At 40.8% G+C, this 13,319-nt stretch overlaps 1 protein-coding gene across 6 annotated transcripts in view; it reads right to left on the bottom strand.

Annotated features, from left to right (window-relative positions):
- The window catches only part of ESRRG (estrogen related receptor gamma), a 372,987-nt gene that overhangs the window by 322,210 nt on the left and 37,458 nt on the right, over positions 1 to 13,319 (bottom strand). The window contains exons 3-4 of one of the 6 annotated variants that reach the window (XM_059467352.1): positions 9,202 to 9,261; positions 8,431 to 8,474 (exon numbers count right to left, since the gene is read on the bottom strand). The exons of the other annotated variants lie outside the window; for them this stretch is intronic. The gene's annotated coding sequence lies outside the window, so the exon portion shown is untranslated. The remainder of the gene's footprint in view (positions 1 to 8,430; positions 8,475 to 9,201; positions 9,262 to 13,319) is intronic. 6 annotated transcript variants of the gene reach the window in all.

Here is a 13,319-nt window from a genome sequence, read left to right as displayed (position 1 = left end):
GGCTACAAAGATGAAATCATTCCTTGACCATCACTGTGGGCAAGCCTGCTCTGATCTGCAGTGCAATGCAGGGGCACACAAATACTGGAAATGGTGTAACTGCCTCATTACTGTGCTCTGCACTGGCTTTTATACCCTGGTTCTCAGCAGGACTAATTATTCTAAAAGAAGCATCACACTACTGCAATTATCCTGCTCCCAAAACCTGAGTTACATCATTTAGGACACTGTGCTTCACTATTCTGGCACATCCATGCAGCTTCATTTTTTGCCATAAAGAATTTTACTGGGGGAAAAAAGTTAAGAAAAAGCTTAGGGATCACAAACCACACAGAAGACAGAATCCTTAAATATAACAGGAATAGGAATAAGGCACTGAGGGTGTCAAAAATCACATGCTCCTGAGTCTGACTGCTTATTTACCTGGGACACAGGACTGCTTACCTGCATAACCCCTTCTCGGCAGCAAGTGAAGGTGAAAGTGTGGGAACTTTTCTTTCTTTGCTGGCAGTATTACCTCAGAGTGTGGGGATGGACACTACAGGAATATTTTGTTTTTCATCTCCATCATCAATAAATTACTAGGGTAGCTTTCAGGACTCTCAGAAGGTGCTTGAAACCTATGGCCCTTTGGCTGGCTACTCTCTGGATGGACCAGTATGCATGATGCCCTCTTGCATAAGGCTGCAGTCCTTTTGCAGAGGGAAGAGCTGACTTTTTAAATCAAATATACAAGTTTCTCCTGTATCATAACCTCCTTCCCTTCCTGGGAAAGAATTTACAGTAGTAAACATTATTTAACGTCCCTACTGAGGGATTGGCAAATAAGAAAAAATAGCATTTACTCAGTGACTCAGAAATTAGCAGACCAGCCTTAGTCATTTTCTCTATCTCTCATTAATTAATCAGAAAATTTCTCAACGTTTCAAAACAAGTCTGTTCTTTCCTTCTCTGCCCAGCAAAACTACAAGCTTCATGTGGATGTGATGGTTAACCACATTGTTGTTGTATTTCAGCATTAGATGGAGAACAACTAGATTTGCAGCTCAGAAAGAGTGTGAGGGGAAGAAAAAAATAAGACAGAAAGAAAGAGAGAAAGAGAAGAGGGAAAGGGGGAAAGAAAGAAAAGGTACTCCCCTTTCAGCCAAATGACTCAGACTAGTCATCTTCACAGCACAGAACCCAAATTATTTGTGAAATCCTCAGAAACACTGGTGATTCAGCCAGCTGCATGGAGGGTGGTCTTGTTCTCTGCTAAAACAACCTGATTTAACTCCCCCTGAGTACTAAGTCATCCACCATCTTGAAGTGTATAATTTTAAAAGTTCAATATGTATGAAAGCATGTCCAGCTTGCCTTCTCTTAAAGAAACCTTCCTTACCTTTTGATCCTCCCCCTGCTTTTTGCCTTGCTCCAGAGACACAAGGCACAGAAGGCAACTGAACGTATTTCACCAGAAAATCTGGGCCATCTCCTTCATTATAACAGAAACAAAACCACACTTGTTTTGATCTACCTATGTGCATTTAAAGAATTACTAGCAGAACATAAAACAAAGTGTAGAGGACTATTTGAGGTCTGGGTGTTCCAGATACTGTTTCTGAAGCTGCTATGGATTTCAGTGGGAGCACTGCACATTGAATGGCAAAGGGGAGCATCTCCCAGACCAGAGCTAACGCAGGGTAGCGCACAAAGGAAAAGATCTTCACCTATGGAAGGCATATGCTAGCTGAACTGCATATGTTAAATTAAAGACATCTGCACTTTGGCAGAATTTGGACAATGACTCACTTTAATTATGTAAAAATTTCAAACGGGGCAAACTCCACTGTAGTGACTCACATTAGTGCTACCACATGATCTTCTGATAACTACATCAGTATATAACTCATGTCTCTGCTGCAGAGTTTCTACAGAGAGAATGACATATTACCTGACTAGCATTAAAAGGACTCCATGTTCCCAGCAATGACTGGTACATTAAGTAATGCTTCAGAAAGTAGCCTATAGTACACTGTAGCATATAGTACACCGAGCTTTTTTTCCCTTGACACAAAACTGCAGTTCCTCTAATGACAATAATTCACCGTCATTCAAAAATCAATTTTCTGTTTGTGTTTTATTTCTTTAAATTTATAGAGTAGTGGGGAGAGATTCCAGAAGTAGAAACTTACATCATTTCCTTTTCCTAAGAAGAATTATGGTGCTGCAGACCTCCTAGGCTTCCAATCAAAGATGCTCCCACCCTGTCCTTATGTGAATGGCAAACACACCCTCACCCCACTCAAGCACAACTTTCCATGTAGGTCTGACTGGTAGAGGTACCAGGACATTTCTTGCATTTTGATTCACAGATATTCTTGGACTTTCCCCTGCAACCTCCTGCACTTTCCAAGTTGGTTTGGTTTGCTGGGTTCTGGTTGGACTCTCAGAAGGAGCTGATTATGCGCCTTACGTCAGACTAACAGGACTGATGACCTTGAAATGTCCGCTGTAAAGAAAAGCTATTCTGCATTATTTCCCTCAGATTTTTAAAAATAGCAAAACACTGTATTACTTACCTCAATGTTGTTAAGGAAAGGGGGGGTCTTTTGCTGACTTGTATCAGGTTCCTTTTCTGAGCTCTCAGAGTTGCTGTTTGTATCCTGGAATACCACTGCATTACATTCCTATTAAACATCTGAAAAAGGGATGTACCCTACAAGGCTCTCTAGTCACTGTTTTCAGGCTTACTGAACAAGCTAGCAGGACCCTTAAGTATCAAAGAGATATACAAAAGGCATTTTCACTACAAAAGGAATGTATTAATGTGACAAATAGAGCCTTTGTTAATGCCAGATGCTGACTATAGGTGTGAATGAGGAGTATGATGAATGGGATGATGAGGAGAAAGCAATCTTAATTGTGCAATTAGTTATGTTATGTTTGGGCAATGTTTTGCATAACAATTATAGGCTACTCTGAGACTAGTGGTGCAAAATTATTACAGTCTTCCAAAGCAGTTCAAAAGCTAGGAAAGCCATTGCACTTTTTGAGAAACTCCTTCAGAAGGCTAATGAAAAATGTAAATGATGTCAAGTGGCCTTTATACAGCTTAAGTGTGCCATTGGGCTTGGATGGCAAGTGCAGTGTGCTTTCTCCAGCTGAGAGTGATAAGAAGTAGCAAGTGCAGAGGATGTCCCAAGGGAATGCCCTGAGCCACAGCACTGCTAAAAGGTAAAGGAGTGAAGTCTGGCTTCTGAGTGACAGAGCTGGTAGGAAATGCTTGAAGGTGTTGGGACCACTGTGTATGTAACAGGCTGGCTGAAAAAACAATGAGCAAGAGGAGAGGAGTCACATTATGCTCCTGTTCCTTCCTAGCATTTACCAAAGAGAAAAAAAAGCATCTTGATTATTCTATACCCTCTCATTCCACCTTTGACTTTTTTCTATTTCAAAGCACAATTTAACTTTTTTTCCTAGGGGTTCACACAGAAGCTAAATTTAAAATTGGAATGCAGATTAAAGCTCACTGCTACAACTGTTCCTGGGGGTAGAGGTAAACTGCCCAGAATGTGATAACAACATGGGTGTTGAGTGATGATCTGCTCATAATCAACACATCCAAGCACACAAGAGTTCATTTCATCCTTGATCTCACCCCAGGGATCCACACCAGTCATAGCTGATCCTGAGAAGTTAAAAACATACTGCCCCATTGGCTCCATGATTATTCATGGGTTACCAGTGCTGGGGAGCAGGAGAGATGCCCTCACACACCACTCAAAGATGTTAAACTGACATACATCATAGCTTCCCCAGGTTCTCCTCCCAGAGAATAACACCATCCAACAAGCCAAAATAATCCACTGACATCTGAATAATAGGCTGATGAACATGAGGGGAAAGACTCAAGGTAAGACCTGTTCCTAAAACCTTTATTTACAAAGGATACCTTTAAGCCAGACTATTGCCTTTCTAACACAAAACCAGAACAACCCCAGGAATGTTGTTTTTAAACAGCCTGTTCATCCCTTACTCAAATAAATACTAAATGTATAGTGCTGCTAACTCAAGCTGTTTAGCAAAGGCAATTACTTCTGCACAGAAGCTCAGCCCCCCTGGTGCAGGAGAGCACATCCGCATGCTGTGACCCAGCTCCCATCCCAAGGGGATGAAGAAGACATCAGGACCAAGAAACAGGGCAGAGACCATTTATGCTGCACCCAACCATTTGGTTGGTTTTAATGTTTGGACTGGAAGTGGGAACAGTTTTTTAAAACTATTTTAGTCAGTGAAAGAAGAAAAAGGGTATCACATGACTTTGCACCCTGGATGCTGTTTGTAGAGAAGCCTTAAGTCACAGCTGGACTTCTACAAATTATTTATGATTGCAGAGTGATATTGAATATACAACTTGAGGGAAAATCACAGAGAGCAGGATTGTATGCACACAGAACTAAGCTTCGTGTTCAGTCACATCTCTTCCAACTGACTGCAAGCATCTCTACAGTCAATATCCAAGGCTCAAACACCCCTTGGAAATTCATTAGCAAGCACAGCAACAGCAGTCCTGAAAATAGCATCTTTCCATTCAGTGCAATGAGACATGCCTCACTATATTATATGTTCAAAGAGGGAAGGGCAATACTCTTCTAAACCTAGCTTCTCATGAGCCTGAATCCAATCACACATTCTCTTTATGACAGCCATCTCTCTTGGTGCTGCTTTACAAAATCTACATTGTATCAGCACCACCTCAAAGGTCGGCTGTGCTATTTCAATAAATACAGAAACCATGGTTTCCTTAAACCACTTGCATTCCTCTTGCTGCAGTCATTTTGCCTCTCTTCTATGGTCTTGCTTAGCCCACTTTCATATGAATGTCAGATTTTGCATTTGCTGTGTGCTGTCATCTAGACTCCCGCTGTAAAACAGTTTGTTTTTCCCCCAGTTGGTGCACCAGATTAGCATTCCCCCTCTCCCCCCTCCAGAACAGAATGTAATTAAAGATCATGGGAAAATAACACACACACTAGTCATAAAGTTAGAGAATTTCAGGTTTGGTTCTGCTTTCCAATTTTACATGCTCCACTTCACTTCTGTATATAAAGAGAAATAGAAATGGCTTTGGTCACTGGATATCTATTAACTCCTTGTACATCAGATCCTGTAAGACAGAGATGATAGCAAGATCCACAGCAGCTTATGAGAAAGGGCCTGTGCCTCAGAGAATCACACCCAAGACACCCAAAAGGAAAAGTTTTGCCCAAATGGTTCCCTCTTTGCTTACTGTGAAAGGGTTATGAAACATAAGCCAGAACTGCCTCCCTGTTCCGAGTGTTCAGAAAAAGGTTTCACCATCTAAGTGAATGTTTTCACCTGAGAAGCCTCCTAGGAAGCCTGCCTGTTCACACTGGAAGCCTTGAAGCCAGAGAACCCCTTGGGTCAGCAAAGGCCAGAGCTGGTGGCACAGCTGGTTTAAAGTACAGGATTGTTTTGTACATCCTCACCTCAGCAGAGGCACCTCCACATCTAAGAGCTTACTGTCTATGGCTGTAGGACTGAATGTCACCAGAAGAGAAATTACCTGCTTTTTAATTAAAAAAAAAAAAAAAAAAAAAAAAGCTTAAACTGGTTTTATAGCAGAGATGAAAATACCATCAAATTGCCATTCATCACCACAAGAGTAAGCAAGAGGCAACTGTTGATCTTCAGTGTCTCCTGAAAGGTTCTGGAAAGGATAAAACCTAGCAAGTGATCATGTGCTGTGAAGGCAGGTGGCAGTGGGGAGGCAACTCGGGATCTACATCCCAAGTTCTGCCACAGCTCAATCACATCATAATTTGTCTCCTTTCTCAAGAGGAGAGAAGGTAACTGAGGTCACTGAGAAAGATGATGTTTGTGCTGAGTGGTTTGACACAGTATCAAACAGACAGAATTTATGACTTGCCCAACCTATACAACACTGTCATTGGTGAATTTCTAGGAAATAAACCCCAATACCGTGGTACTTACTATACCTCAAAATTCCTCCCTCTTCCTCAGATAGAGAAGAAAGTTGATGTTCACCTTTACTGTAATTATTTTTATGAGAAGAAAGTAGATGTTCACCTTTACTGTAATTGTTTTTTATGACAATTCTCTTCCATTAGTTTGAGGATCATAATGGAATAAATAGAAAAATGAGCTCCAGGCTGAGTATCCTGCATTGTAATCTAAATTAAACTAGTATTACAAATTTGTTTACATATCTCAGTTGAGCTATGCAGTTTCAAAAGTTACTTGCTGAATTTAAACATCTCTCCTGATGCTACATTACCCACTATATGCAGTAAAATATATTCTAACGTAATATAACAAAACTGAAAAACCAATAAATGTTCCTATTTATTGAGAAATTGGACAAAAAATAGCTTATTGTCAGTTTTTAAAGACTGAAAATCAATAGATGATGAAAGGTGGTATTTTTTGTTACCATTAGACTGTTGACTCTAGCAATAAGTGAGATATGGATTATAACTGGGGGAGTAAAGAACTGGTGAGATATACAATTTGGAGCTTCTAGGGTTTTGTAGAAACTTAATTCCCAGTATTTGTGCAGCAGTGGCCATCTTGGCACTGCTGTTAATGGGCCCCAAGAGCACAGTTCCTCCATTTTGTTGACAAAGCCAGCTTTAAGTATCCTCCTGTCTTTACAAGCATTTCTAAATTAGGGGACTTTTAATCAGACTTGCATCTGCTGAGGATCACAAGTAAAGGAGATCCAGCTTTCACATATATTCACATCCTACCAATCAAAAAAACAACAAACCAAAAAAATCCTCTAACAACACCATGAAACCCCAGTTATTAGAGTGTCACCTCCCAGCTGCCTCTGAGTCACCCTGGGTGAGCTGCCAAGGGGGGTTCCCCAGGTGTGGCCCCACATAACAGCAACCACCACCCAACACCAGAGAGAAATCAAGTTAAATCTGGTGTTCGAAAAACCTTTGCAAAAACCTTTAGCTCTTGTGCTATAGTTCCTGAGTCTGCCATCCGCACACACGTACAGTTTTCCACATGTGGGTCCTGAGCACAGAGGTCCCATTCCAGCCTGCCATCTACACATGGCTCAGTCTTACCCTAAGTATGTGGGCAGAGAAAGGTCTGAAAAACACAGATTTTTAGCACCTGTTTTCCCAGAGGAATTTATTCACGGGAGTCAGTTTAAAACCTGAATTTCTATACTTGCTCAACAAAAAGCGCACAATTGTGCAGAGGCTGGGAAGGCATTCTTGTCTCACGGAGCAAACATGGCAACATGGAATACTAAAAAAAATATGCAGGGATAAAAAACACTGAGCTAAACACAAGTGCTGCACCCAAGGTCCTTAAATAGTGATCCATGCCAAGATTTCTCCAAGTGAACCAGTAGGTATGACCATTACATATAAACCCAAATATAGATGTTCCACCCTGACTATATTTCTAAACTCTGGAACAGAGTCTGAAAGGATGCCAATTACAATAGGGAGTTGGGGCTGCTTTTAGGATTTATATTCTCTTTGTATGTTTCATAATCACCCAGCAGCTCAGATCTTGCTAGATGGGGGTAATGCAGAAAGTGCCTATACTGCCTTCAGATACACAAATGTTTTTCTCTGTCAAAGTGGGCAGTGACCACTGGGCCTCGATGTGATGGAGAACTAGTAAAGCCAGCTGACCTGCTTCTGCAGTATCTGAATTACAAATTCAGAGAAGTGTGCAGTTAAAAGTCTACAGAAAGAAAATTCCCCAAGACCTGGAAGGAGCTGACAGTGTGCAGAAATGGCCATCCTACTGCTGGCCTCAGTCCTGTGTTTCCCTGACATAAAACATTTGCTTCAAACCAAGGATAGCACAGAGAGAACTAATTTCCATATCATGGTTCCCTTCTGTTTTCCCAGGTAGGAAGCTATTTCTAAAAAGGGGCTGTTACCACGTCTGCATAATCACATACCAAAAAAAGATTAATGTTGCTCCTGTAAGCTTTTGCTTAAGTATACCATGGAAAATAACTTTGATGAAATAATTTGCCCAGAGCACTGCTTGTCTGGAAGATTTCTATAATTTAACTGCAGTTCTGTAAATAATTTGGTGATAGACAGGCCATCAGCATAATTTGGTGCTAGACCCATGCAATGTTAAGGAAATGGCCAGCAGGCCAAAATTAAATCAACTGGGACCTAGTATGTACAATGCACATTTAAAACCAGTCTAAATCTATTATTTTTTGGAATATTCTTACTCATTTTAAAGGAAGACACTCATTTTTGCATTGGGAATTAACACAAAGAAATGTCATGCTTCTTCCCTGAGAGGAAAAGATCACCCACGCAGTGTTAATCCTGCAGATCTCCACGAAGATGTACAATATTTTTGCACTGTAACATCCCAAACTATAGCATTTTGTACCGCTTTTGGACTTACCAGGAACTTTCACCAAAGTATCTCAGTTCTCCTGTGCTGATAACCTGTAAAATAGCAAAAGCCATTGCCCTGATTTTTACTCAAGCTGTAACCAGGTCTGCAAGATAAGAGGTACAAAATTGTATGCATGGTACATTGCACCTTTAATCATCTACCTACCTGAAATACTTAAGCAAGTAGTTAGACATCTAAATGGTTCAACTACAGGCTTAAAATAAATGAGTTTTGTAGTACATGACTGTGTCCACATAATTTGAAAACTGGCATTCACATCCCATCTCAAGCAAAGAATCATTTCAGCTACAGGCAGATCAGAAACCTAAGTCAGTATTACAGCCAAGAACAGGTCTAAGACTTAGTATTTCAGCTGAGAAGAGGGGTGAACAAACGACTGCAGGATGCTTCCCACTGCACTGTTTCATTTCTGGACAAACATTCTGCCATTAGAAATGTCCACAATTAGCATTGCTTTCCTTTTTCCACATCATCATAATGTAAATGGAGGTACATTCTGGAAACCCTCAATGATTTTACCAAATGAGGAAGAAATGGCAGGGAAAATAACATGCTTTAGGGAACAAAGCCATCCCTCTCAGCTCTACTGAAAAAAGGCCTCAAGAAGCAGACACATTAATATTTTTTAGCCAAAAATACAGAGAAGGAGGTGAAGTAGATGGGTTAAAAGCCAGGAAAAAGTAGTATAAAAAAGCCCACCAGGTATTGTTGCAAGAACCTCTAGATAAGCATCTTAAATCAGAGTAAATTACACACCTCATGCTGGTGACTCGGTCATGGGAAATTATGAAGCTACGTGATGTCTCATTTGTTGTGCTGAAAACAAATGTAAATAAATTACTGAGAGAATCTCATTTACATTTAGAAATTCATCCTGATGCATGACATGACTGCTGATGTTTTTTTAAATGACACTTTGAGAAGGAGTGCCACTATTAAAATCAGATTGTAGCCACCTCGGCGAGAGCCTGTGCAAGTGTGCGCGTGTCTGTGCACGAGTGTGCAACGGCAGACGTTCCAGAGAGATCTTTCAGCTCTTTGGAAAAAAGGCTTTCTTTTACTGCTGCACAACCAAAATGGTGGTGCCAGGAGGCAAAACCATTGATACGTGCTCTTCTGTGTATTCTCCCCTCTCCAGAAGGGGAAGCAGAAAGACACTGTTATGGATTGGCTGCCACCATTGCAACAGAAAGTGCAAATACTAAAATGGTGGGAACAGAAAATAGTGTGGCACATCCCTCCATCATCAAGTGTAGTAAAACTTCCCCTTAAAAACACACACAAAAAGCCTTTCACTAAAGCTTTTATCTCCCCCTCCACATCTCACATTTTAAGCTGTCACTGAAAAAATTGAGAAGGATATCCAGGAAGCCATAAGATGGAGAGCAAGTTGAACTGCTGTTAGCTAAGCAGCACACATTCAGGCAAATATCCAAATGCTTTAGGAGCTGTCATTCTCCATCCCGCGTGGGAAGGCTGCGAAGAGACGGACTTGCTCGTATCATGATTGCTCTTATTATTACAGCAGTGAAAACACTGCATACTAATGGATGTGTTTTCAGAAAAAAGACTGTTAGATGGCTTTTTCGACTCTGTGCCTGGCTGTCTGGGCTTCAGTATCTGATATATCCTATCCCTTTCTTTGCTTCCAAAACAGAACTCTAAAAAAAGTTTGCAACACGAGGGCAAATAAAACATATTTCCAAATGGGGACATGACAGTGCTCTACAACCCCACATACGGCAGCATATTTACATAAGCCTGCATAGGTCAGAGAGTTTATTTGTTAAGGGACAAATAAGCAGGCCATGAAATAATTATTTTTCATTGTGCCCTGCCAAACCTACCCAGCCAAAGGCTAAATTGAGCTGCTATTGTGATTATTTGAACTGTGGAGCCAAAAGTCTTCACTGCAAAGCATCCCAGCTGTCCTAAATTTTATTCTGATGGCTAGTTTTCACACTAGCTTGAAACTTGCCAAAAATGCTCCACAAAACAGGCAGGCGGAAGGCTTGCTTTATCCAGACCTACATCAATTACTGATTTAGAGCTGTTCTGAGAACTTGATTATTAACAAATCACTTCCCAAAATTGTTATGACAAGATTCACATATGCAAATGGCAAGCTGCTCATATGTACACAGCTAGCAAAAGAAATTAATACAAAGGTTCCCAGATTTATTTATGGTTATTTCCTATTCTGCTTCACTGCAAATTAGCCACTAAAATTTAAAAGAAAGGAGAGAGATCCAGCTGCAGCATCACAGCTTTGACATATGGTGACATGGGAAAACCCAGGCCATAACTGCTCAACATGCTTCTGCCTTCACCCACCTCCCTGGGGAAAAGGATCTATCAGTGCCTTCTGGCACCAGAGGAACCAAAACCACCATGGCAGCTCTCAAGCTGCAGGTTTGGCCAACACACCAAGGAGCAGGTAGGATTACCCTGAAAACAGCTCAGATGACAGGCTTGGGAGGATATTTCATATTTTAAACAAGGTTGACAGTGGAGGAGGGGGAACAACAAACAAAATATTTTTTTAAACCTCATGCTTCAAAGCTTAAATTAATCCCTAATAATGAAAGATTAGGATGAGAACGGGTAGAGAGAAGATTATCCCAAGTTTGCCCATTGTGAGGCTCTTACAACTGCACTTGAGGTTCCTGGGGTTGGTCATTGCTAAAGACAGAGCAGGAGGATCTTGGGAATTATTAATTTCATACTCTCCACATTTTGTCTTAAATAACTAAGACACACACAAAAAAGAGGCTAATTGTTTTGAAGGCAGCAGACTTATAAATAAATGAAATGCCCATCACTTGGCATCAGGCTGTATATACCATAACCCTGACCAGACAAGTGCACCTTGCTGCAGCTGCCCTCCTTTTCCTCCACACCTCCTCCTATTCTTCATCCTGTTTGTAATTTCACTGTAATATCCTCAGGGCAGCAACCACTCCACATTCACACATGAATTAGAACAACACCTCTCACAATGGCATACCAGTCCTGATTGGACCTGGACTGCTCCTGGGAATGCTGCTGGGAATGGTACTATAAAAAGAGCTCATAAATGTATGGTGTTCAGCAGAGTAACACACACACACACACACACACACACCCCTACCTTTTAGCACAGTTAACATCACCAGACTGTTAACTCTGTTTCCACAACAGAACTGCAGATGGTTTAATCCATTTCTAAGCTCCTAGATGGCTGCAGGATGTGCAGCTCACACTCAGCAGACCTCCACCACCAGGACACTCTGGGCAAGGGACCCCTGCACTCACGGCTCAGTACCATGACAGAAATGCTACAAGATCGTGTTATAGAGGTCAAGGCTTAAGGCTGAATGCTGCTAGGATTTGCATGGAAGCTGATCCAATGATGAGCTAGGGACATTCAGGATGGGCAACCAAAGGAAGCCACAAAAGGTGTCAGCCACATCAGCCCTGTGCAACCACCACAGAACGAACCTGATTAGCCCAAACTCCCTTCTGATTTCCTGCCTTCCTTGGGAGAGGCTTTTGACCTTTGAGCTAATGTTTTAATGTATTCTGGAATTTCAAATTTTGTACATAATAAACTAGTTATTTTCAGGTACTTCAGATATAAATAACTCCAATACAAAATTCTAACTTGCTCTGGTACTCAGTCATGCTATTTTTAACTGCAAATATAACAAATAGATTTGAAAATCTTTTGCAACATATTTCCATTTTTCCAACAATTCTGACATACTAATTATTTTGTTGGACTTTTTCCTGAAGTACTATGAATGGCCAGTATGCTTCACAAAGAGCAAAAGAAAAAGGAAAGGAATGGGTACGGATAAGGTGGCAAATCAATAAGTAAATTGAGTGCATGTACAAATTCAGGCACCTGAGCTCCCTTTAAAGTCAGGTTCCATGTTGTACCTACTCTTTCCAATAGTTAATATCTAGAAAAAATGGAAAAAATAGCCAAAAGGTCAAACATATTAAAAACCTTAATTAGAATAGAATGGACACTTTGTCAGGCCTGTATTCTGCATTGATAGGGTACCAGAAATTGACATTAAAAATTTATCATATAGATTAAAGCTGTTAGCAAATGCATTCATCTCTTTGAAAATAAAATAATTTTTTTGTAAGTACAAATTATTTTTTGTTGACTGCCAAATGACAGATCTCTTTTATTTGCCTAAAAACTCTACACAATCAAATTGTGTGTAAAATTCAAAATCATAACTCCTCTTTCTCTGGCTCCTGATGGGATGGCAGCATTACAGGGCCCTTTTTGTGCTTTTCTATGTAACTTTGCACTCAATGCAAGTTTTGTCCATGGCATAAACGTGGAGATTTTCTGTCTCACAGAGATGTGGCCCTCACTGCTGGACATTCTCAGCCTGAGCACTTCAGGCACTTCCATGAACAGCCTGCAACTTGTGGCTTGACTCTCGTTCTTTCTGCCTGGGGTACCCATGGCTCTAACCAAAGCAAGCTCTGTCCAGTGTCACACTTCCATGTCACACTTCTGGAGCAAAGATCTCTCAGGAATTATCTTTTTACTTCTACAAAGATAGTAAGAGCCCAAGGTCTACATGGAAAAGGCTGCTGACAACCCCGCACACACTCAGTCATAGCCAGATATGTGACAAAGTCCAATTAAATCCTATTAGGGAATAATACAAATGACAGAGCTTAAAGAATACAGTTAGCTCCTAATTAGACAGCCATAAATCAGTTCAGAACCTTCAGAACTTACCACCAGAACAACAATCTCAAGACCTTTCAATGAGTTCCATTTTAACAGACCTATTGTCCACTGAACCAACAACTCTGTTGCTTACAGACAAGATATTTCATCAACTTAAACACTATTAAAAGAT

Source organism: Ammospiza nelsoni, chromosome 3, assembly GCF_027579445.1.
Source record: "Ammospiza nelsoni isolate bAmmNel1 chromosome 3, bAmmNel1.pri, whole genome shotgun sequence".
Taxonomy (NCBI): domain Eukaryota; kingdom Metazoa; phylum Chordata; class Aves; order Passeriformes; family Passerellidae; genus Ammospiza; species Ammospiza nelsoni.
Note: the sequence above shows the minus strand (reverse complement) of the source record. Positions and strands in the feature narration are given on the sequence as shown.